This window comes from Pelophylax lessonae (assembly GCF_965119305.1).
Source record: "Pelophylax lessonae genome assembly, chromosome: 5".
NCBI lineage: Eukaryota > Metazoa > Chordata > Amphibia > Anura > Ranidae > Pelophylax > Pelophylax lessonae.
The window spans coordinates 174,258,114-174,285,466 of NC_138772.1; the positions used below are offsets into that span (position 1 = coordinate 174,258,114).

At 44.4% G+C, this 27,353-nt stretch overlaps 1 protein-coding gene across 1 annotated transcript in view; it reads right to left on the reverse strand.

The window, feature by feature from the left end:
• Window positions 1–27,353, reverse strand: part of CPNE4 (copine 4) — a 609,887-nt gene that overhangs the window by 376,139 nt on the left and 206,395 nt on the right. The gene's annotated exons all lie outside the window — the stretch shown is intronic.

The following is a 27,353-nucleotide window of genomic DNA, read 5'->3' on the forward strand; positions in this document are numbered from 1 at the left end:
GGGAAATCTCACGGTAATATTTCTGATATGAGAAGCTGGCAGGTCATTCAGCCCAGCAGTGCCTACCTAAATCTTAAATATAGTCCAATGAAGTTGGTATGTAGACCAAAATCATATAGGTAAATACCGTATGTGATCATTCAAGTGCAAACAACCATGTCAACATGCAGTGCAAGTAAGATTTATATTTATTCATTTTTGCACTTGGCACATCGAAAATATTTTTTTAGATGGTGTTTATGGTCAAGTTCTACGAAGCATATCTCTCATAATTTTCTTGTTGCTGATCACACGCTTTCTACCATTTTAAAAAGCCACATAATGATCTAACTTTAAAGTAATTTAAAGGGATTAGTATTCTTAAACTACCGGAGATCCCTGTAACCTTTATAAATTCAGAGAGCTGCTTTTTTTTTCCAGAGGCTGTAATTTACAGTGAATATATTACCTTCCTTTTTTTTAAGGTCACTGCTGTTTCTCATATTTTAATAAATCAAGGTGATGACATGGCAAAGTAAATCACAGTGATTCGTAGAAATGCCAGTAGCAAAGCATGAATTTAATATCACTCAGCATTACATTGATAATCAGGGCTCATGCAGAAAAGACACTCTCCTGCTGCTATTACAGCTGGAAAGCTAGAGCGCTAGTTGTTTGATGTACAGTGTTAGTGTTGTGTAACAGATGGTCCTCTAAGACCCCAACACTTTAGAATTTATTTAATAGGACATAATGCAAAGGACATTGTTCATGGTTACTTAGGGGTATATTTATAAAGCAGTGAATCTAACATTCAGCAAACATTCTCTGAAGGTGAATCTTCCAGGTGCATGTGTTTTGTTCAGTTTTATTAAAGAGGAAGTAAACCCTCCTCTGACACTTTTACCTATAGGTAAGCCTATGATAAGGCTTACCTATAGGTACTGTAAATATCTCCTAAACATGTATCGTTTAGGAGATATTTACCTTACATGCAGCCAGTGACGTCACTGGCGCAAGCGCTCTGAAGGAACGGACGCTGGTGCCATTCCTTCAAAGCCCCGTGCCATTACCGTCTGCTCCCGCGCGGTTGCGCGCGAGTGATGTCACCACGGCTTTGGCCAATCAGATGGCCGGATGCCGCGATCCTGGAAGATGGGCGACTGGACATGTAGCCCGTCATAGAGGTGAGCGGACGGCACGGCGGGGGCTCGTTCTAAGGTAAGTATTTCATAATGAGCTAGTATGCGATGCATACTAGCTCATTATGTGTTTCTCTTTCAGCTTGTAAAAAAAAAAAAATTTAACTGAGTTTACAACCTCTTTAAAATGTTTTTTTTTTTTTAATAAAGATTACAGGTCAAGAGAACATGTATTCATCAAAGTGTTAGGCCCCTTTTACACAGGCTTTCCAATCAGGTCCGCCTGTCAGTTTTTCAGGCGGACCTGATTGGATGCTCCATGCATGCACCCCTATGGAGCAGCAGATGTCAGCGGTCACATCTCCCCTGACACCCGCTGCTATCTGATCCGATGTGGCCTGTGAAATCCAGATGGATGGAAACCCTATTTTCCATCCGTCTGGAGGATCAGATCGGATATACAGTAAACCCCCCTCCATTGCGGGGGTTACGTTCCGGACCCAGCCGCGAATAAGTGAAAATCCGCAAAATAGAAAAACCCTATTAAAATGCATTGTAGGCATGTTTTTTTTACTGTCACTGTACGTGTAAAAGCATTTTAAGGTCTTTAAACACACTTTTAAAACAATAGAAACTCATTTAAACACATAAAAGATACTGAGAGACATAGCAAGAGCTATGGAAAACACAAAAATATTTCATTTTTAATGATTTATATAGTAAAATAACATTACAAAAAAAAACGCAATATACCGGGACCGCAAAAACGGAACTGCGATGGAGCAGGGGTTTACTGTAAACAGACAGGTGGTCCGTTTTCATCCGATCTCCCATAGAGGAGAGCGGGGTTCTGACAATTCCGTCTCTGCAAAGTAAGCGGAGACGGACCTGTCATCCGCCTGCTCAGCGGGGATCAGAGGATCGATCCCTGCTGAGAAAAGCAGAATCCGCTGGGTGGAAAGCCAGTGTAAAAGGACCCTTACGGAGTAAAATAATTGAAAGAAAGGATTGACATCACAGTTTGATGCATTAGCAGTAGCACCATATCTAGGACACAAAGTCATAAAATGTCAAAATATACAATAACAACGATAACGCAACCAAGATCATAAAATCATTTAGTGCCCTATGAGAGACACTGATCAATTTGAATGTGGTGTCAAAAATATAATTATAATATAATAATATAATATCACATGTAGTAAGCGATAATCCAAAACATATTTGTAATAATAAACAACTCATCCAAAATCCCCAAATATATGAGCTAATATAACCATAATAGAAGAAAAGATAGAAAAAGGGTAAAGGTAGGGAGAAAGAAGGGAGGTCAGGATCCCTTCCCATTCTCACCACACAAATAAGAAGTAATATGGTAGTTGATGGTAAACCAAATTTCCAAATTCTTGTGAAGGATGGAAACCATCTAAGAGGCCCACGACGAGCTATGTCATGTGCATGTGCTTTAACCACTTGCCCTCCAGAATATTTACCACCCTTCATGACCAGGTCATCTTTTGCCATATGGCACTGCGTTACTTTAACCACTTCTGGACCGGAAGGTTTTACCCCCTTAATGACCTGGCCATTTTTTGCGATTCGGCACTTCATGCAATGCTGTACCTAAATAAAATTGATGTCCTTTTTCCCCCACAAATAGAGCTTTCTTTTGGTGGTATTTGATCACCTCTGTGATTTTTATTTTTTGAGCTATCAACAAAAAAAGATCAACAATTCTGATAAAAAAAAAAAAAAAAACAATATTTTTCACTTGCTATATAACATTCCCAATAAAAAAAATGTAATAATCAAATTTTTTTTTGATATTTTATGCCAATTTGTATTCTGCTACATATTTTTGGTAAAAAAAAATCCCAATAAGCGTATTTTGATTGGTTTGCGCAAAAGTTATCACATCTACAAACTAGGGGAAAGATTTATGTCATTTTTTTATACTAGTAGTGGCGGCGATCAACGATTTTTAGTTGGACTGCGACATTGGGGTGGACAGATCGGACCCCTAACTGACATTTTTTAAATTTTTTGGGGAACCAGTGACATTACTACAGTAATCAGTGTTTAAATCATGCACCGTTACTGTATTAATGACACTGGCAGGGAAGTGGTTAACTCAGGGGCGATCAAAGGGTTAAGTGTATACCTAAGGGGTGTTTTCTTACTGTGAGGGGGTGGGCTTGTGGAAACAACACAGAGATCTGTGATCCTAAATAGGAGGATCACAGGCGCTCTTTGCTGATTCCTGAGAGAACAACGGTCTGCTGTGTTTACAACAGCAGACCCTCGTTCTCTCTCCATGGGGAGTGATCGCGGGTGCCCGGCAGCAATCGCGGCCACTGGCCCCGTGAATCAGCTTCCCCGCTGGCTAATAAGGGCCCCTAGGATCGCTCCCGCAGATCGCGGTTCAGGTACAGCGATTCGCGCAGCCGGGCCAGCCTGCTGCAGAATATCTGCAACGGGCAGTCGGCAAGTGGTTAACTGACAATTGCACAGCATCGAGCAGAGTTGTACTCAAATAAAATTGATGTCCTTTTTTCCCCACAAATAGAGCTTTCTTTAATACTGGTACTTGCTCACCTCTGCGGGGTTTTTCTTGCGCTATAAACAAAAAATTACTGACAAGCAATATTTTTTTACTATCTGCTATAAAAAAAATCCAATGCTAAAATTGAAAAAAATCGAATTTCTTCATGAATTCAGGCCAATATGTATTCTGCTACATATTTTTGGTAAAAAAAAAGTCCCAATAAGCTTATATTAATTGGTTTGCGCAAACTATGGGATGTTTTTATGAATTTTTTTTACTAGTAATGGCAGCGGTCTGTGACTTGTAGCGGGACTGCAATATTGCGGTGGAAAAATCGGAAACACTAACTGACCCTTTTGACACTTTTTGGGGACCAGTGACACCAATACAGTGATCAGTGCTAAAAAATATCCACTGGACTAATGACCCCGGCTGGGAAGGAGTTAACAGGGGCGATCAAAAGGTTAACGGTGTGCCTAGCTGGTGTTTTCTTACTGTGGGGGAGGTGCTTGTACTAGGGGAAGGCATGGATCCATTTCCCTGTTTTGCAGGAACACAGGATCCATGCTTTCTGAACTGGCAGAACGGCAATCTACCTTGTTTACATAGGCAGACCAACGTTCTCCCTTTGTACCGAAGGATCGGCGAGTGCTGGCGGATATCGAGTCAACGTTACCTGCTGATCAGCTCCCGATGTGTATAATTATAGCGGGAGCGGGCCGGTGCACATGTGCCTTAGAACCGCAAGTGTTGGATCATGTACTAGGTATGTGATCCGGTGATGCTGTGCCACTTTGCCGCCTAATATCTAAGTTATATGGTCGGCAAGTGGTTAAATGACATTGATCCGTTTGGGCTGTTTTAAAACTGCATGTGTGAACAACACCTACAGTATGTACTTTGGACAATATGTTCTATAGCACCAGTTCACAATCACTGACACAATTTTAAAATATTTCAAATCTCAATTTACTATATTTTATGCAGTATTTACTACAAAAATTGAAATGCACTGTAAATACCACATGAACTAATGTAAAAGGGTCCTTTCACACAAGGGCTTTCTGCCCGGTGGACTCCGTTTTGCTCAGTGAGGGATCAATCCGCTGACAGATCTGTCTCCGCTCACTGTGCTGAGACAGACCTGTCAGATCCCCGCTCTCATCCAATCCTATCCGATACGATCCTCTAGATGGATGGAAAATAGGGTTACCATCCGTCTGGATTTCACGGACAGGATTGGATCGGATAGCAGGGGGTGTCAGCGGAGATGTCACCGCTGACATCCGCTGCTCCATAGGGGTGCATGGAGCATCCGATCCAGTCTGCCTGAAAAACTGACAGGCGGATCTGATCGGAAAGCCCGTGTGAAAAGGGCCAAAGTCAATTTACTAAAATGAAACAAATAAATAAATACATTTGTCAACTAGGTTGTGGTCTAGCCAAGTGCTATTTAACAAATGTATACAATGAATATAGATGATTTTTGAGGAGCCAGTACACACCAGTGTGACAAACAATTAACTCACCTCTACTGTCAGCCACGGATTCCTTGCTGACAGCAGAATGTAAAAAAAAGCCTAAACAGAAGGCACAAGGGTCCCCCTATGTAAGAGACAAGAGCCTCTTCCCCACAACCTTGGTCCGGTGGATGTGGGGTAGAGGCCCTTGTCCTCAATAACATGGGGACAAGTTGCAAACAAGGATGCCCCCATGTTGCGATCATGTGCCCTTTTATGCTTATCCTTCCTCCTTTGCAGCTATAACAGCTTCTCTTCTGGGAAGGCTTCCACAAGGTTTAGGAGTGTGTCTATGAGAATGTTTGACCATTCTTCCAGAACCGCATTTGTAAGATCAGGCACTGATGTTGGAGAGAAAGCCTGGTTCGCAGCCTCCACTTTAATGCATCCTAAAGGTGTTCTATCGGGTTGAGGTCAGGATTCTGTGCAGGCCAATCAAGTTCCTCCACCCCAAACTTGCTCATGCATGTGTTTATCGACCTTGCTTTGTGCACTGGTCCAAATCATTTGGTGGAGGGGGGATTATGGTGCAGGGCTGTTTCTCAGGGGTTGGGCTTGGCCCTTAGTAAAGGGAACTCCTAAGGTATTAGCATGCAAAGACATTTTGGACAATTTCATGCTTCCAACTTTGTGGCAACAGTTTGGGGATGGCCCCTTCCTGTTCCAACATGATTGGGCACCAGAGCCAGTGCTGTATCTTGGCCTAGGCCAACAAGACCCAGGCATAGGGCAGCACTTTGCAGGGGGGCAGCAAAAAAGTTTCACCCCACACAAAAAAAAAAAAAACAGCCTCCTCCCGGCTCCCACGCGAAAAGGGTCCCCACCGTCTTGCCCTACACTTTTAGAATAGTGCCAGTCTTATGGAGCGAATTGGGCCAGAGGGCAGGGTCCAGGAGGAAAAATCAGCCTGGCACCCCCATAAAGTGGTCACACTGCTACCTGCCGGGATGATATGCCAGTAAGGACATTTGGACAGACCGCTGACCGTCGATCACACTTCATACAACTGGCCCGACGGCTGCCAATGCTAATAAGTATGGCACTGCAGCCTAATGCTCCGCCTACCCTCCTCCGCCCCCAGGTATGGCAGGCTCATGTCAATAATGTAATTTAATTTCTTTAAACATCCTTGTCCTTGAGCGAGCATATTGAATTGCATCATATACAATTAGGACTTTTACTTGTATATGATGGCAATAATATTTTGGACCTGCTCTCCTTATATGTGCTATCGCAATATGTCACTGGGTTAGTTAGGTTACTCCTATCTAGATATTCGGACTTGTGTTTGCTGCCACTGATTATTTCACTTATTTGTATAATGACTATGGACTTCCTAGTCATGATACAAATAAGTGAAATAATCCTATGGTTACAATCAGTGGCAGAAAGTCCAAATATCTTAAAAGAAAGGAGTAATCTTACTAATCCAGTGACACAAGGCTGTACTAATGGACACTGATGGCCACTGATGAGGTGGCACTGATAAGCTGCACTGATGGACTGCACTGATATGATTGGTGCACTAATGGGCGCTAATAGGATGATCTGATGGGCTCTAATATGCTGCTCTGATGGCCACTGATGAGACGGCAATGGTGGGTACTGATAAACTGCACTCATTGGCACTAATGAGGCTGCACTGATATGGCAGCACTGATATGCTGCACTGATGGACACTGATGAGGCTGCACTGATGGGCACGAGGTGGGCACTGATAAGCTTTACTGATGGGGCTGTACTAATATGCTGCCCTGATGGGCACTGATATGTTGCACTGATGGGCTGCATTGATGGCCACTGATTAAACTGCACTGACTGCCACTGATGAGGCTGCACTGATGGCTAATGATGAGGCGGCATTGATAAGCTGCACTGATGAGGCTGCACTGATGGGCAGTAATGAGGCTGCACTGATGGGCACTGAAGGGGTTGCACTGATGAGGCTGAACTTATGGGAACTGATGAGGCTGCACTGATGGGCATTGATAAACTGGTTGTGGTCTGTGGTTTACAGATGACAGGGCAGGTCATAAACTGGAAGGGTGTGTGGCCTTTACAGGAAGGGGTGGGTCATATTTGAATTAGGGGGTGCCCAAGTTTAGTCAGGCCTAGAGCAGCACAAAATCTAAATATACCACTGACCAGAGCACAAAGCAATGTCCATAAAGACATGAATGAGCGAGTTTGGGGTGGAGGAATTTGACTGGCCTGCACAGAGTCCTGACCTCAAGCCGACAGAACACCTTTGAGATGCAGCATTAGAGTGGAGACTATGAACCAGGTCTTCTCTCTAACATCAGTGCCTGATCTCACAAATGCACTTCTGGAAAAATGGTCAAACATTTCCAAAGACACACTCCTAAACCTTGTGGACAGCCTTCCCAGAAGAGTTAAAGCTGTTATAACAGCAAAGGGTGGGCCAAATCAATACTGAACCTTACAGACTAAGACTGGAATGCCCTTAAGGCTACGTTCACATCTTGGCGTTGCTATTTACAGGTGTTTTTTAGGTGTTTTTATGGGCGTTTTTTTAGGCGTTTTACAGGCATTTTTACAGGCGTTTTTGTGCAGGCGTTTTTAGGTTGAATAGTAACCAATGGAAAATAATAAAAACGCCTGTAATCTGCCCAAAAAGAAGCTCATGTACTTTTTTGAGCGTTGGGCGTTTTGCTTAAAACGCCAAAACGCTCAGATGTGAACAGGGGCCAATGAAATGAATAGGATTTGTCTTGTTCGGCGTTTTTTGAGCTGATCCTAGAGCAGAAAAACACCCCAAAAAACGCCCCAAAAACGCCTACATGTGAACCTAAATTTTATGTGCATATAAAGGCAGGCGTTCCAATACTTTTGGTTATATAGTGTATATTTAAATTTTTTTTGTATGTATGTGGGTATGTAATGTTTTTTTTTTTTTTTTTCTTTAGCATGAATTTCTTTATTTCTTTTTGCCCTTCAGAGTGAAAAATAAACATGTTATGCATTTGTGCATTTTTATTACACTGCTCGTATAAATATGATTGAGTGTTTAGGATGATAATTTATGCATAAACAATTATCACCAGGAGATATTCCTGTCTTAAACTCCTGCTGATACCTCATGAATAAAATGTTGAATTAAACAATAAAAATAGCTGTGGATGTTGCTGGACTGAATTTTTTCAACGCAAGAACTGTTTCTAATTCTATGCAGCATCTGTCCCATGGTAATTTCTACATGTGACCGCTCCTCCCTTCCAATCTTTATTACATGATCCACTTAGCATCGTGCGTGGCATCTACGCCTTTATCCTCCAACTAGATGGTAAGCTAAAGTTGCCATGACAGGCATTTAAGCCAGTACAACTGTGTTCCACTGAGACATCTGAAGCAACTGTCAATGCCTATCATAAAATTTGGTTTATTGAGCAATGATAAAATAATTAATTTATGAAGCTAAGATGGGAGGAAACAATATAAAAATTCTGCTTTAATGCCCAAAGAGGAAAACGACAGGAACTGATTGACTGAATTATTAATACATAATTAAGGGGAAATTTTAGGGGTTTGGGGTAAATTCTTAATTTTTCATGTAAATGGGACTTTATTTAAAATGTTTTATTTGTTTTTTATACATCAGGGAATGGTTAGAGCCTCTCTCAAGTTTTTTTTTTTTTTTTTTGGCATTCCTATAATGGAGATTTCCTGTCACTTCCTGTTGGTATTAGTGATAGTATAGTCCAAATAGAGTTGCGCTTAAAATATTGAAAAGAAAACAAACAAAAAAAGTCCAAAGAGTGATAAAACAAAGTTCCTCCAAGTGCACTATTCATCTCCATAATGTGTGTGTGATGCCAAGTGAAAAAGATCTCCACCTCATAGATTGGCTGCTTACCAGTTAGTATTGACCTCCTGTCACAGAAGGTCTCTCTCACTTGTGGCTTTAAACCCGGCCTTGACCTCTGTTCAAACAAGGGGACTTGGGTTGAAGAGAACGATACCCGCCTCTCTTGAGAAGACTGAGTCAAATATAAGCCCAAAAGAGATAAAGCTTCCATAGCATAAAATCTTTTAAAGTTTATTGAGAATAATAGAGGTTGCACTTACAGAATAAACTTGAAAGACAAATGAATAAGAGCCAGCCGGCTCTATACTATACACCAGCCCGTCCTTCTGGGACCTGCGCAAATGGGGTGACGTCAGCGTGTCACTCCACCCTGCGCGTTTCATCACAATCTGACGTCATCCTGGGGCACAGACAACTCACCGTTATAAATACAATAAAGACAGCAACCACACCTTGATCTGAGTATCTGGTGCTTGTTCTCAGTATATCCACCATTTTGGAAAAGGGCAATACCCATAGAGTATTGGTGATAGGACAATAGAAATTTTGATGTCCATGTTTTCGTGTTCCAGTGACTACTATACACCCCATTTCTTTCGCAAGTATTCCAGGAACAGGAAGTGAGGAAAAATCTCACAAAGGGGGTAACAGAAATTCTAACTCTTCCCCACTTAATCCTAATCTTAAAAATAAACTTAAAACTGCTGCTTTATATTTTTTGGTTTAAAAACATATACATGAAAAGGGATCATAGGTTAGCCAAAGAGGCATTTTATTGTGTGCAATCAAAGCTTCCTCACATGACCCAGCTCTTTCCCAGCCTGTCTTCAGGGAAACATAAGCAGGAGGAGCTTCTAGTCCTCTGCTGCTTGTCAGGTGTTCAAAATAAAAAAAACAAAAAAAAACAGCCCTTAGAATACAGAGTATAAATAAATAAATAAATAATATAAATAAACTGTTTTAAATTGGCATACAAATATATATTTGAAATCAAATTTGTATTATTTTGTGGAAATTACATGGTGTGGGCGGATTCCTCCTAGTCACAGCCTGTGTCACGCCCCTCCAGCCTGTGTTTTAGAAAAAGAGAGGCGAAGGCTCTATCAATCTACATGTAATATCCTGCCCCCATTGTGTTTAGCTGGTTAGTGGACATGGAGGATGAGGGAGGGAGTGGGCTGGCATTTACCACTGTGTATACGCCCACATGTGTGATTCTATAGTCACATGGACTGCTCAGATGTGATAGGGAGAAAATGTTCATCATAAAAACTGAGCATGTGCAGAGTTGCTTCAACAGCTGCAAAATCCCTAGCTGATATGGGGACATGAACAGAAGGGGAAGATAGAGAGCAGCAGGATCAACCAGGTTTTTTGCAAAATACGGTAAGCAAATCTCATAGTGACTGAGTGAGTATAAACAGCATGTAATTTTTATAATGTGGGTTTAGTAACACTTTAGGGAGGGCATGTAAGGGCTCTTTCACACGGAGCGGACCGTATTGCAATCCGCTCCGGTACTATTTTTTTTTTTCACGGAGCGGATGACACTTGTGTCATCCGCTCCGTATGTCCGCATATCATCCCATCCATTTGCGGATGATATACGGACATAATGTATGTCTATGGGCATTGCATCCGTTCTGTTTTTTAAACGGAACAAAAATAGGGTTCTGTTCCGTTCCAAAAAATGGAACAGAACTGAAGGGAAGAAAATCGTATGTCAGCGGATGGTCATCCGCTGACATCCGCAATGCCATTGACATACATTATGTCTGTATATCATCTGCAAAAAAAATAGGATGATTTACGGACATGCGGAACACCCGTGTGAAAGGGCCCTTAACCACTTACCGCATACTAACGTAGGTCTACGTCGGTAAACTTTGCGGTAGTGTACCGGGATGATGCCTCTAGCTAGAGACACCATCCCGGTACCGTGGTTTGAAGCCGACGGTTGGCTTTCCGTCGGTACCGACCGATGCGGCTCGGGAGCCGCTTGATCGGTACCCGGGGGGCGGGAGGGGACGTCCCCCCCCTCCCGCCGCATTCCGTGGCTTTGCTCGGGGCTCCCGTCCCACCGGATGGAGTCCCGATGAATGCCGGAAACGGCATCGATCGGGTCTCCGTTGACGTAACCCGGAGGCGGCGACCATGACGTCACTTCCGGGTTACTGTGCTGCAAAAGGCGGCAAATTTGAAAATCGGCTGTATGCAAAAATGCAGTTTTTGGCGTTTTGCATACAGGGAAGTGTAGTGGAGGGGTCTAGGGTCTTTTAGACCCTCGATCCCTCCATAAAGTGTACCTGTCACACATATTGCTGTCACAAGGGATGTTTACATTGCTTGTGACAGCAATAAAAGTGATCAGATTTTTTTTTTTTTAAAACTGTAATAAAGTTAAAAAAATAAATAAAATAAATGGGAAAAAAAAAATAAAAATTTAGCCGCCCCCGTCACCGTTAGCTCGCGCACAAAAAAAAACGTATACGCAAGTCGAGCCGCAAATGAAATCGCTGTTCAAACCACACATCTGAGGTATCGCCGCGATCGCCAGAGCGTAAGCAATAATTTAAAAAAAAGAGCTACACTCTAACTCTAAACTGGTAACCGTTAAATAAATTTAAAGCGTCGCAGATTGAGATCTCTATTGACCGTAGTTTGTCGCCATCCCACGGGGGGGCGCAATTTTAAACCGTAACATGTTGGGTATCTATTTACTCGTGTGACATGTTCTTTCACGATATACAAAAAAAATGGGCTAACTTTACTGTTTAGTATTTTTTAAATGCAGTGAAATGTGATTTTTCAAAATTTTTCCCAAAAAATGGCGCTTTAAAGACCGCTGCGCAAATACCGCGTGACAAAAAATATTACAATGACCGACATTTTATTCTCCAGAGTCTTTGCTAAAATAATATATATAATGTTTGGGGGTTCTAAGTAGTTTTCTAGGAAAAAATACTGGTTTTAACGTGTGAACAAAAAGTGTCCGAAATAGGGCCGGGGCTTAAGTGGTTAATGTAAAACCTTAGTAAAAAAACATCTCATTTGCTACAGTACTGTGTATCATAAACAACTTAAATGTGTTCAAAATAAAATACTTTCAACTTGTTATTTATCTTTTGATACATTTCAGTGCTGTTGATCTCTTGCAGCCACTTCCCGACTTCATGGCAATGGTTGCATGCCTGTTTATTGTTTTGAAATGACTGCTTGTAGTCCTTATCAGAATTTTATGTGATAAGATGACAATGCAAAACAATTGGGAGAAAGGAACAGAGTGTTGTCACTCTATAACATGAAGTTCCTGAACAAGAAACCTTTCTCATGTTTCCTAATAAACATTCCACCATCAAATCTTCAGACAAGCAGTTACAATATATACTTACTCTATTATTGAAATTACTTCAATTACAATGCATGGGTAGATAAGTAAATTGGTTATTTGTCCTTTAAAAAAAAAAAATTAAAGTCAGCAGCTACAAAGACTGTAGCTGCTGACTTTTAAAAAAGGATACTTACCTGTCCAGGGGTCCAGCGATCTGTTCAATTGCTTCTTCCCCCGTCTTCAGGTCCCTAGCACCAGCATGTTTATTGCGGGCAGCAGGCTGTGATTCCTTGAAGCTTCACAGCTGGCTGCCCACTGCACATGCATGAGCCATGCCTGGCCTTGTGAATGGTCCCGTAATCTTCTGGGACCTGTGATGTGCCGCAGAAGGTTTCGGCACTGAGTTCCAGTAACTGGCCTGACAGATGAGCACTGATGTGGATACCAGGGACACCTGCCTCACATTTTCTTGCAGTGTGTCTAGGGTTCTTCACGCTGCTATCTCCTCCACTATGGCAGTCTGCATCCCTCCCCTCTGGCTGTCTCAACATCATACTGCAGAGAGTAATAAAACCACCTCCTTCCTTCACATGTGCACAGACAGGAGGGGAGGAGCTGGATAGAAGGGACACCACTCTGCATGAGCTGCGCTGATGATCCAAGGTCTGCAGTGAGTTTAATATGGGCGGAGACATACAGGGGAGGGGGACATAGTGACCGGGAAGGGGGGGTTGGAGGGGGGCAGGTAACAAGGATGTACACGTGTAGAAGTGATTTGGGGGGGGGGGTGGGGGTAAGAGTATATGTGTTGGGTGGTTCACTTTCAGAGGGGAGAGCACTTGTACTAGAAGGGGGGTTGTATTTGAAATCCCCCCCACCATCTAGCACAATTTGTCTCCCTTTCCAAATAGCCCTCCATCACATATCTGTCCCCCACCCCACCTTCTACCACAATTCCACACCCCTTCTAAAGCACACTCCCATCATATCTGCCCTCCTACTCCATCCCACCTTCTAGCACATGTTTTCTCCCCTCCCAAAGCATCCCCAAGCTCATATCTGACCCTCACCACCCCACCTCCTAGCACCAGTCCTCTCACCTCCCAAAGCCTCCCCCCAGTACATATTTGACCCTCCACCCCACTATCTAGCACATGTTCTCTCCTCTCCCAAAGTGCTCCCCAGTACATATCAGACTCCCCTCCACCCTCCCTTCTAGCACAAGTCATTTCCCCACCCAGAGCAACCCCTCCCCCCCCAGCACATATCTGACCCATCCACACTTTCTAGCACAAGTTCTCTCCCATCCCAAAGCACCCCCCCCCCCCCAATACATATCTGAAGTCTGCCAATTGTAAAGATTGACCACACCCCCTTTTTGCCAAAGTGAGCTACACATACAAAAGGTCTCCACGTCCCTCAAGTGTCCCTTGTTCTCAAGTTTGAAAGTTGAGAGGTATGGATTTGACTAGTGCCAGTCTTTCATATTTGTCTGAGCTTGTGGTCTAAGATCTGACTTGGGTTGATGTATCTCATTTGGAAATCTGATATACAAGAATAGGGTTGAGCGGACACCTAGATGTCCGTGTTCGACGGGTTCGGCCGAACTTTAAAAAAAAGTCCGGGTCCGTGTCCCGGACTTTTACCGAACTTTTCCCGGACACCGAACCCCATTGAAGTCAATGGGGACCCGAACTTTAAGGCACTAAAATGGCTCTAAAACACCAAAGGAAAGGGCTAGAGTGCTGCAAATGGCAGCAAAACGTAATTAAGAGCATGGCAAGTGCTCTGCAAACAAATGTGGATAGGGAAATAACTTAAAACAACAAAAAAAAACAGAAAAATAAAACAATGTTCTTCTTCATCTCTGAAGGACGAGGCCCATATGGAGTAGGAGGGAGGTTGAGGTGGTGGTGGATGTGGCGGTGACATAGGCGTGCGCACAGGGTGTGCTGGGTGTGCCTGGGCACACCCTAATCACCTAGGGCACATAGCATTGCCAGTGAGGAGATGGGAAAGATCTCCCTGGGACCTGCTCTGCTCTATTTCTCCTTGCCTACAGGTACATGGCCCCGATACATTACTCTCCCTGCTGGCAAACACATGCATGTGTATTTCAACTTTGGGGTGCACACCTTAATGCAATAGGCTGCGCACACCTATGGGCGGTGTAGGTGGAAGCGGCGGTGGAGGAGGACCAGGGCCGGATTAACAGCATCATGGGCTTGGTGCTGAGGATTTTGAAGGGCCTTAAGGGCCGTGCCTTGCCATGCACCCAGAGGAGGAAGGGTGCAGCCATGCATGCCTAATTCAACATGGGATGCTGTCTCTGAAGCCCATAAACACATCCATGCATCGCCAACTGTCCCTCCTTGTCCGGCCTTCACGCTGTGTGGGGAGGTTCTGAGGGTGCTGCCTGGGGAAGCGAGCATAGAAGCCAGACTTCTGTGTTTACAAGTGACAGAAGAGCGGTAACAGTGAATATGGCCAACCCGGGGCCTATATAAAAGGTAGGGGCCTGGAGCTGCAGCTCCAATAGCCCCTACATTAATCTGGCCCTGAGGAGGAGGACGAGGTAGCCAACACTGCTTCTTTTCAAAAATTTTAAATGAGGGTACACCCCAAAAGAGTGAGAAAGAGCAAAAATGGAACAATGGGTGGGTAAGGTCGGTATCCATTGCTATTCTGCATAAGGTACGGAAAAGTCCCGTGGGATCCATGCCTGGTTCATTTTAATGAACGTGAGCTTGTCCACATTGTCTCTGGACAGGCGGCTGCGCTTGTCTGTTATAACGCCCCCAGCCGTGCTAAATACCCGTTCAGATAATACACTGGCTGCAGGGCACGCCAGCACCTCCAAGGCGTAAAGGGCAAGCTCAGGCCATGTGCCCAATTTGGAGACCCAGAAGTTGAAGGGGGCAGACCCGTCATTCACTACATGTAGGCGTGTGCACACATACTGCTCCACCATGTTGGTAAAATGCTGCCTCCTGCTAAGACGTTCCATCTGAGCTGCTGGTGCTGCTGTTTGTTGTGGCGTGCTGACAAAGCTTTTCCACATTTCGGCCATGCTAACCCTGCCTTCTGAGGTGCTGGCGGTGCCCTGGTTGCGTTGGCGACCTCCTCCTCCTCCTCCTCTGCCTTGTGCTTCCACTGTGGCCCCGCTGTCAGATGGGAATGCCAGCAGCATGGCGTCTACCAGCGTGCGCTTGTACTCGCGCATCTTGCGATCGCGCTCCAGTGAGTGAATTAAGGACGGTACGTTGTCCTTGTAACGGGGATCCAGCAGCGTGGCCACCCAGTAATCAGCACAAGTTAGAATGTGGGCAACTCGGCGGTCGTTGTGGAGACACTGCAGCATGTAATCGCTCATGTGTGCCAGGCTGCCCAGAGGCAACGAAAGGCTGTCCTCTGTGGGAGGTGTATCGTCCGTGTCCTCTGTATCCCCCCAGCCACGCACCAGTGATGGCCATGAGCTGGCCTGGGTGCCACCCTGCTGTGAACATGGTTCCATCTCCTCCTCCAGCTCCTCCTCCTCCTCATCCTCCTCATCCTCCAGAACTGTGCCCCTGCTGGACAATTGCGTCCCTGGCGTTTGCGTGTGCAGGAACCCACCCTCGGAGCCCCTTGCGAATGACTGCCCTGAAAGCCTTGGAAATGTTACCTCTTCATCCTCCTCCTCCTCCTCATCCTGTGCCACATCCTCTTCCATCATCGCCCGAATTGTTTTTTCAAGGAGGCATAGAAGTGGGATAGTTAAGCTGAGAACGGCGTCATTGCCACTGGCCATGTTGGTGGAGTACTCAAAACAGCGCAACAAGGCACACAGGTCTCGCATGGAGGCCCAGTTATTGGTGGTGAAGTGGTGCTGTTCCGCAGAGCGACTCACGCGTGCGTGCTGCAGCTGAAACTCCACTATGGCCTGCTGCTGCTCGCACAGTCTTTCCAGCATGTGCAAGGTGGAGTTCCACCTTGTGGGCACGTCACATATGAGGCGGTGAGCGGGAAGGCCGAAGTTACGCTGCAGCGCTGCCAGGCGAGCAGCAGCAGGGTGAGAACGCCGAAAGTGCGCACAAACGGCCCGCACTTTCTGCAGCAGCTCTGACATATCGGGGTAGTTTTTAAGGAACCTCTGCACCACCAAATTCAGCACATGCGCCAGGCAAGGGATGTGCGTCAAACCGGCTAGGCCCAGAGCTGCTATGAGATTTCGCCCGTTATCGCACACCACCAGGCCGGGCTTGAGGCTCGCTGGCAGCAACCACTCATTTGTCTGCTGTTCCATGCTCCTCCACAACTCCTGCGCGGTGTGTGGTTTGTCCCCCAAACAGGCAAGTTGTAAAACTGCCTGCTGTCGTTTACCCCTGGCCGTGCTGAAGTTGGTGGTGAAGGTGTTACGCTGTCCGGATGAGGAGGCGGTAGAGGATGAGGAAGCGGAGTAGGAGGAGTTAGGAACAGGAGGCAAACTGAAGCGCCCTGCAATCCTCGGTGGTGGAAGGACATGCGCCAAATTGCTATCCGCCTCAGGCCCATCCGCCACTGCATTTACCCAGTGTGCCGTTAGGGAGATATAACGCCCCTGACCGTGCTTACTGGTCCACGTATCCGTAGTTAGGTGGACCTTGGCACAGATGGCGTTGCGCAGTGCACACCTGATATTTTCCCCCACTTGGTTGTGCAGGGAAGGGATGGCTTGCCTGGAAAAGTAGTGGCGGCTGGGCACGACGTACTGTGGGACAGCCACCGACATAAGGTTTTTAAAACTGTGCGTCTCCACCAGACGGAATGACAGCATTTCAAAGGCCAATAATTTTGAAATGCTGGCATTCAGGGCCAGGGATCGCGGGTGGGTAGGGGGGTACTTCCTCTTCCTCTCAAGTGTTTGGGAGATGGAAAGCTGAACGCTTCCACGGGACATTGTGGAGATGGTTGTTGGTGACCCAGGTGGTGGTGTTGCTGACAGATCGTCTGTTTGCGGGGTGGCAGGTGCCGGTATCACTACAGATGTGGCTGGAGCGGCCGAGACTGCAGCAGAAGAGGAAGCAGGATGAGCCAGAGACGTTTCTTGGTTTTGAAGGTGTGTACTCCACTGCAGCTCGTGCTTTGCACTTAGATGCCTGATCATGCAGGTTGTGCTCAGGTTGAGAAGGTTTATGCCTCGCTTCAAGCTCTGATTGCACAGGGTGCAAACCACTCGTGTCCTGTCATCAGCACATTTTCTAAAGAACTTCCACGCTAGAGAACTCCTTTGAGCTGACTTTGGTGCGCTCGTTCCCTTGCTGCGTTGGGCAGTAGCGGGCGTAGTGTCTAGGGCACGGCCGCTCCGCTTCTGCACCCTGCTCCCTCTTCTGCTGTGCTGGTGGCTCTGTGCGACCACCGCCTCTTCCTCCAAACTACTCAGGTCACCTGCATGACGTTCATTCCATGTGGGGTCGAGGACCTCATCGTCCTCCACATCATCTTCCACCCAGTCTTCACCCCTGCCCTCCTTGTCGGTCTCCACAATGCTGAACGCCGCAGCAGTTGGCACCTGCGTTTCGTCATCATCGGAGACGTGCTGCGATGATCCTTGCATGTACTCATCTTGAGAAATAAGTGGTTGGGCATCGCTGCACTCAATCTCTTCCACTTCTGGGGCAGGGCTAGGTGGATGGCCCTGGGAAACCCTGCTGACAGAGTCCTCAAAAAGAATAAGAGACTGCTGTATGGCTTGGGGCTCAGACTGCTGGCCTGATTTGCAAGGGGGTGAGGTGAAAGACGGTTGGACATTGGCTGCAGGTGCCAACTCTGACCTTTCTGCAGTAGACTGGGTGGGAGACAATGTGAAGGAACTGGAGGCACTGTCAGCAGCAAACCAATCTACTATCGCCTCAACTTGTTCTGTCGCCTACTCACACTTGAGGAAGGTGTTTCACTTGTGCGTGTAGCTGGCACAGATCGACCACGTCCTCTCCTTGCAACAGGAGCTCTACCAGCAGCACCACGACCCAGGCCACGGCCCTTATTTGACGGTCTCCTCATATTTCTGTAATTTAAGATCTTGCCCTAGAAAGGTTTTTATTGAATAGCGGAATAGGAAATATGATCCAAAAAAGTGTATGTATCTCGCACGTACAAAACCACACTAGGCCCCAATTACTATTGTTTCTACCCCTAAAAGGATGGATGAGGAGTAGGAGGAGTATGGAACAGACAGCACCCTCAAATCTTCAGAAGTATGAGATGAACCCCAAAAACTTGGAAAGGTGGATCTCACACGTACCGACACAGACTATCCCGCAATTCAATTGATCCTCAAAGGTTTTTATTGAATAGCGGAATAGGAAATATGATCAAAAAAAGTGTATGTATCTCGCACGTACACAACCACACTAGGCCCCAATTACTATTGTTTGTACCCCTAAAAGGATGGATGAGGAGTAGGAGGAGGAGTATGGAACAGGCAGCACCCTCAAATCTTCAGAAGTATGAGATGAACCCCAAAAACTTGGAAAGGTGGATCTCACACGTACCGACACAGACTATCCCGCAATTCAATTGATCCTCAAAGGTTTTTATTGAATAGCGGAATAGGAAATATGATCAAAAAAAGTGTATGTATCTCGCACGTACACAACCACACTAGGCCCCAATTACTATTGTTTGTACCCCTAAAAGGATGGTTGAGCAGTAGGAGCAGGAGTATGGAACAGGCAGCACCCTCAAATCTTCAGAAGTATGAGATGAACCCCAACAACTTGGAAAGGTGGATCTCACACGTACCGACACAGACTATCTCGCAATTGAATTGATCCCCAAAGGTTTTAATTGAATAGCGGAATAGAAAATATGATCAAAAAGAAAGTGTATGTATCTCGCACGTACACCACCACACTAGGCCCCAACTACTATTGTTTGTACCCCTAAAAGGATGGTTGAGCAGTAGGAGGAGGAGTATGGAACAGGCAGCACCCTCAAATCTTCAGAAGTATGAGATGAACCCCAAAAACTTGGAAAGGTGGATCTCTCTCACACGTACCAACACAGACTATCCCCCAATTTAACTGATCCCCAAAGGTTTTTGATTAAATAGCGGAATAGAAAATATGATCCAAAAAAAGTGTATGTATATCACACGTACACAACCACACTAGGCCCCAATTACTATTGTTTGTACCCCTAAAAGGCTAGATGAGGAGTAGGGGGGGTATGGAACAGGCAGCACCCTCAAACCTTCAGAAGTATGAGATGAACCCCAACAACTTGGAAAGGTGGATCTCTCTCACACGTACCAACACAGACTATCCCCCAATTTAACTGATCCCCAAAGGTTTTTGATTAAATAGCGGAATAGAAAATATGATCCAAAAAAAGTGTATGTATATCACACGTACACAACCACACTAGGCCCCAATTACTATTGTTTGTACCCCTAAAAGGCTAGATGAGGCGTAGGGGGGGTATGGAACAGGCAGCACCCTCAAACCTTCAGAAGTATGAGATGAACCCCAACAACTTGGAAAGGTGGATCTCTCTCACACATACCAACACAGACTATCCCCCAATTTAACTGATCCCCAAAGGTTTTTGATTAAATAGCGGAATAGAAAATATGATCCAAAAAAAGTGTATGTATATCACACGTACACAACCACACTAGGCCCCAATTACTATTGTTTGTACCCCTAAAAGGCTAGATGAGGAGTAGGGGGGGTATGGAACAGGCAGCACCCTCAAACCTTCAGAAGTATGAGATGAACCCCAAAAACTTGGAAAGGTGGATCTCTCTCACACGTACCAACACAGACTATCCCCCAATTTAACTGATCCCCAAAGGTTTTTGATTAAATAGCGGAATAGAAAATATGATCCAAAAAAAGTGTATGTATATCACACGTACACAACCACACTAGGCCCCAATTACTATTGTTTGTACCCCTAAAAGGCTAGGAGTAGGGGGAGTATGGAACAGGCAGCACCCTCAAACCTTCAGAAGTATGAGATGAACCCCAACAACTTGGAAAGGTGGATCTCTCTCACACGTACCAACACAGACTATCCCCCAATTTAACTGATCCCCAAAGGTTTTTGATTAAATAGCGGAATAGAAAATATGATCCAAAAAAAGTGTATGTATATCACACGTACACAACCACACTGGGCCCCAATTACTATTGTTTGTACCCCTAAAAGGCTAGATGAGGAGTAGGGGGAGTATGGAACAGGCAGCACCCTCAAACCTTCAGAAGTATGAGATGAACCCCAACAACTTGGAAAGGTGGATCTCTCTCACACGTACCAACACAGACTATCCCCCAATTTAACTGATCCCCAAAGGTTTTTGATTAAATAGCGGAATAGAAAATATGATCCAAAAAAAGTGTATGTATATCACACGTACACAACCACACTAGGCCCCAATTACTATTGTTTGTACCCCTAAAAGGCTAGATGAGGAGTAGGGGGGGTATGGAACAGGCAGCACCCTCAAACCTTCAGAAGTATGAGATGAACCCCAACAACTTGGAAAGGTGGATCTCTCTCACACGTACCAACACAGACTATCCCCCAATTTAACTGATCCCCAAAGGTTTTTGATTAAATAGCGGAATAGAAAATATGATCCAAAAAAAGTGTATGTATATCACACGTACACAACCACACTAGGCCCCAATTACTATTGTTTGTACCCCTAAAAGGCTAGATGAGGAGTAGGGGGGGTATGGAACAGGCAGCACCCTCAAACCTTCAGAAGTATGAGATGAACCCCAACAACTTGGAAAGGTGGATCTCTCTCACACGTACCAACACAGACTATCCCCCAATTTAACTGATCCCCAAAGGTTTTTGATTAAATAGCGGAATAGAAAATATGATCCAAAAAAAGTGTATGTATATCACACGTACACAACCACACTAGGCCCCAATTACTATTGTTTGTACCCCTAAAAGGCTAGGAGTAGGGGGAGTATGGAACAGGCAGCACCCTCAAACCTTCAGAAGTATGAGATGAACCCCAACAACTTGGAAAGGTGGATCTCTCTCACACGTACCAACACAGACTATCCCCCAATTTAACTGATCCCCAAAGGTTTTTGATTAAATAGCGGAATAGAAAATATGATCCAAAAAAAGTGTATGTATATCACACGTACACAACCACACTAGGCCCCAATTACTATTGTTTGTACCCCTAAAAGGCTAGATGAGGAGTAGGGGGGGTATGGAACAGGCAGCACCCTCAAACCTTCAGAAGTATGAGATGAACCCCAACAACTTGGAAAGGTGGATCTCTCTCACACGTACCAACACAGACTATCCCCCAATTTAACTGATCCCCAAAGGTTTTTGATTAAATAGCGGAATAGAAAATATGATCCAAAAAAAGTGTATGTATATCACACGTACACAACCACACTAGGCCCCAATTACTATTGTTTGTACCCCTAAAAGGCTAGATGAGGAGTAGGGGGGGTATGGAACAGGCAGCACCCTCAAATCTTCAGAAGTATGAGATGAACCCCAACAACTTGGAAAGGTGGATCTCTCTCACACGTACCAACACAGACTATCCCCCAATTTAACTAATCCCCAAAGGTTTTTGATTAAATAGCGGAATAGAAAATATGATCCAAAAAAAGTGTATGTATATCACACGTACACAACCACACTAGGCCCCAATTACTATTGTTTGTACCCCTAAAAGGCTAGATGAGGAGTAGGGGGGGTATGGAACAGGCAGCACCCTCAAACCTTCAGAAGTATGAGATGAACCCCAACAACTTGGAAAGGTGGATCTCTCTCACACGTACCAACACAGACTATCCCCCAATTTAACTGATCCCCAAAGGTTTTTGATTAAATAGCGGAATAGAAAATATGATCCAAAAAAAGTGTATGTATATCACACGTACACAACCACACTAGGCCCCAATTACTATTGTTTGTACCCCTAAAAGGCTAGATGAGGAGTAGGGGGGGTATGGAACAGGCAGCACCCTCAAACCTTCAGAAGTATGAGATGAACCCCAAAAACTTGGAAAGGTGGATCTCTCTCACACGTACCAACACAGACTATCCCCCAATTTAACTGATCCCCAAAGGTTTTTGATTAAATAGCGGAATAGAAAATATGATCCAAAAAAAGTGTATGTATATCACACGTACACAACCACACTAGGCCCCAATTACTATTGTTTGTACCCCTAAAAGGCTAGATGAGGAGTAGGGGGGGTATGGAACAGGCAGCACCCTCAAACCTTCAGAAGTATGAGATGAACCCCAACAACTTGGAAAGGTGGATCTCTCTCACACGTACCAACACAGACTATCCCCCAATTTAACTGATCCCCAAAGGTTTTTGATTAAATAGCGGAATAGAAAATATGATCCAAAAAAAGTGTATGTATATCACACGTACACAACCACACTAGGCCCCAATTACTATTGTTTGTACCCCTAAAAGGCTAGATGAGGAGTAGGGGGGGTATGGAACAGGCAGCACCCTCAAACCTTCAGAAGTATGAGATGAACCCCAACAACTTGGAAAGGTGGATCTCTCTCACACGTACCAACACAGACTATCCCCCAATTTAACTGATCCCCAAAGGTTTTTGATTAAATAGCGGAATAGAAAATATGATCCAAAAAAAGTGTATGTATATCACACGTACACAACCACACTGGGCCCCAATTACTATTGTTTGTACCCCTAAAAGGCTAGATGAGGAGTAGGGGGAGTATGGAACAGGCAGCACCCTCAAACCTTCAGAAGTATGAGATGAACCCCAACAACTTGGAAAGGTGGATCTCTCTCACACGTACCAACACAGACTATCCCCCAATTTAACTGATCCCCAAAGGTTTTTGATTAAATAGCGGAATAGAAAATATGATCCAAAAAAAAGTGTATGTATATCACACGTACACAACCACACTGGGCCCCAATTACTATTGTTTGTACCCCTAAAAGGCTAGATGAGGAGTAGGGGGAGTATGGAACAGGCAGCACCCTCAAACCTTCAGAAGTATGAGATGAACCCCAACAACTTGGAAAGGTGGATCTCTCTCACACGTACCAACACAGACTATCCCCCAATTTAACTGATCCCCAAAGGTTTTTGATTAAATAGCGGAATAGAAAATATGATCCAAAAAAAGTGTATGTATATCACACGTACACAACCACACTAGGCCCCAATTACTATTGTTTGTACCCCTAAAAGGCTAGATGAGGAGTAGGGGGGGGTATGGAACAGGCAGCACCCTCAAACCTTCAGAAGTATGAGATGAACCCCAACAACTTGGAAAGGTGGATCTCTCTCACACGTACCAACACAGACTATCCCCCAATTTAACTGATCCCCAAAGGTTTTTGATTAAATAGCGGAATAGAAAATATGATCCAAAAAAAGTGTATGTATATCACACGTACACAACCACACTAGGCCCCAATTACTATTGTTTGTACCCCTAAAAGGCTAGGAGTAGGGGGAGTATGGAACAGGCAGCACCCTCAAACCTTCAGAAGTATGAGATGAACCCCAACAACTTGGAAAGGTGGATCTCTCTCACACGTACCAACACAGACTATCCCCCAATTTAACTGATCCCCAAAGGTTTTTGATTAAATAGCGGAATAGAAAATATGATCCAAAAAAAGTGTATGTATATCACACGTACACAACCACACTAGGCCCCAATTACTATTGTTTGTACCCCTAAAAGGCTAGATGAGGAGTAGGGGGAGTATGGAACAGGCAGCACCCTCAAATCTTCAGAAGTATGAGATTGTGTTCACTGTACCCCACAAAGATTGAGTTCACTGCACCCCACAATGATTGTGTTCACTGCACCCCACAAAGATTGTGTTCACTGCACCCCACAAAGATTCTGTTCACTGTACCCCACAAAGATTGTGTTCACTGCACCCTAAAAGGATGTTGTTCACTGCACCCCAAAAAGATTGTGTTCACTGTACCCCCCCAAAGATTGTGTTCACTGCACCCCACAAAGATTGTGTTCACTGCACCCCAAAAAGATTGTGTTCACTGTACCCCCCAAAGATTGTGTTCACTGCACCCCAAAAAGATTGTGTTCACTGTACCCCCCAAAGATTGTGTTCACTGCACCCCACAAAGATTCTGTTCACTGTACCCCACAAAGATTGTGTTCACTGCACCCCAAAAAGATTGTGTTCACTGTACCCCCCCAAAGATTGTGTTCACTGCACCCCACAAAGATTCTGTTCACTGCACCCCACAAAGGATTTTGTTCACTGCACCCCAAAAAGATTGTGTTCACTGCACCCCAAAAAGGATTTTGATCACTGCACCCCAAAAAGGATGTTGTTCACTGCACCCCAAAAATGATTTTGTTCACTCCACCCCAAAAAGATTGTGTTCACTGCACCCCACAAAGATTGTGTTCACTGCACCCCAAAAAGATTGTGTTCACTGTACCCCCCAAAGATTGTGTTCACTGCACCCCACAAAGATTCTGTTCACTGTACCCCACAAAGATTGTGTTCACTGCACCCCAAAAAGATTGTGTTCACTGCACCCCAAAAAGGATGTTGTTCACTGCACCCCAAAAAGGATGTTGTTCACTCCACCCCAAAAAGATTGTGTTCACTGCACCCCACAAAGATTGTGTTCACTGCACCCCAAAAAGATTGTGTTCACTGCACCCCAAAAATGATTTTGTTCACTGCACCCCAAAAAGGATTTTGTTCACTGCACCCCAAAAAGGATGTTGTTCACTCCACCCCAAAAAGATTGTGTTCACTGCACCCCAAAAAGATTGTGTTCACTGCACCCCACAAAGGATTTTGTTCACTGCACCCCAAAAAGATTGTGTTCACTGCACCCCAAAAAGGATGTTGTTCACTGCACCCCAAAAAGGATTTTGTTCACTGCACCCCAAAAAGATTGTGTTCACTGCACCCCACAAAGGATTTTGTTCACTGCACCCCACAAAGATTGTGTTCACTGCACACCAAAAAGGATTGTGTTCACTGCACCCCAAAAAGATTTTGTTCACTGCACCCCAAAAAGATTGTGTTGACTGCAGCCCAAAAAGATTGTGTTCACTGCAGCCCAAAAAGATTGTGTTCACTGCAGCCCAAAAAGATTGTGTTCACTGCAGCCCAAAAAGATTGTGTTCACTGCAGCTCACACACAGAAAAATGGATGTGGATCACTGACACCTGCCTATCTCCAATCCCACACCACACAGCAATATCGATTGTAGTTTGTAGAACACAGTTTCCCTAAAATTCAGCAGACTCTGTCCCTAACAGGATTGAGAAGAGATCGTAGATCAGGATTGAGTGCAGATTCACCCCACCCCCCACACAGCAATATCGATTGTAGTTTGTAGAAGACACTGACCCTATAATTCAGCAGACTCTATCCCTAAAATGCCTACAACTCGCCCTGCCTAAACACTCCGACCTGTCCCTCAATTCTATCCGGACACAAATGGTTTTTTCCTGCCTATCTTTCCCTAATCAGCAGCCAGCACATTGATGTGTGCTCTGTCCCTTAGCTAAGCAGCAGAATGACGCTGCTGCGGCGGCTGCCTCGAACTTATAAAGACTTGGTCACATGCTTCAGACGGCCAATCACAGCTACTAAGACATTTGCAGGCATGGCTGGGATGGCTTAAGGCACACCAGTTAAACGATTGTTGATTGGCTGTTGAAAGCCCGCCATGAAAAGAGCGCCAAAGCATGCAAAACCCGGAAATAAAACGACCGAACACGGATTTTTACCCGAACATACAGTAAAGTGTCCGTGTCCGTGTTCGGGTAAAAAAAATCCAATTATTCGGTACGAACACGAATAATACAGTCCGTGTTCGCTCAACACTATACAAGAATAACATAAGTGAGACGTGCCAGTTGGCAATTGAGGGTTGTAAAAGGGTTGTAGAAGTAAAAGGGCCCATTCTGGAAGATAGCTCATGTATGGAAAATATTGATTCCCAGTATTTTAGGTGATCTGCTTGCTGTTTAAAGCATGGATGAGAAGTTTGTGTATACCAAAGGGCCTGCAAATTTGAGACCCTCATAGTATAGGGATTCCATCTTTTGTTCTTGGTCTGTCAATATTCTAATATTCTGCAAGAAGGTGTACATCAGAGCTAATTTTTGTGACCCATCTTTAAATACTGTATGAACAAACATAAAACACATATCAAAAGAAAATATATTGAATGCAAAGCAGACATAGGTAACACAAGGTGCCCTGTTGTTTTCATTGAGTTACAAATGTATTTTCTTTCTTTCCTTTTTTTTTTCTTTCCTTTTAGCTAGAGAAAATGTTGACTGATGATTGAAATAACATCATTGATGTTTTCTTAGTGATGTGAACGTCCACTGCCAAATCGATTGCCATGAAAACAGATGGATATTTTTCTAGAACACTGCTGCTTGACCTTTTTTAAGCTTGAACCCAAAATGAAAGCTCTATTGATCTGAGACTTTAGAAATATGTAGCCCCCAATACAACATATTACAAATCTGACAATTTGAACCCCCTGTGGTTCCCAGATCCATAGATATTACACTTCCTCTTCCAGAAAACATACTTGTAAGCTGCAATTTTACAATAAAGTGCCAAAAGCTAACATTTCTTCAAGCCAAAATGGCTTGAAGAAATGCAATGAATCGATAAAAAGAATTTGACAAGAAAAAAATGCATTAAAAAAAGAAAAAAAAAACTAAATCAAGGCTAAAGTTATAATTACTTTAAAAGTACAGAGAACAGAACTTTGATTATATGAAATGGAAATTCATTGAGTTTGAAGGAAATTAATATTTTCTGGAAATGCAGAAAGATCTGCAACATATCAATATTAATTCAGATCCTACTTAAGGGAATAAAAAAATACTGCTTTGCCTTTGGAATTAATGATGCATCAGCAACATTTATCAATATTTGAAATTTCAATTGAAAAAAATGTTTTTTTCCTAAATGAAGATAGAACAGGCAAAACTAATAGTGGAAGCAGCAGTTACAGGTGTCGA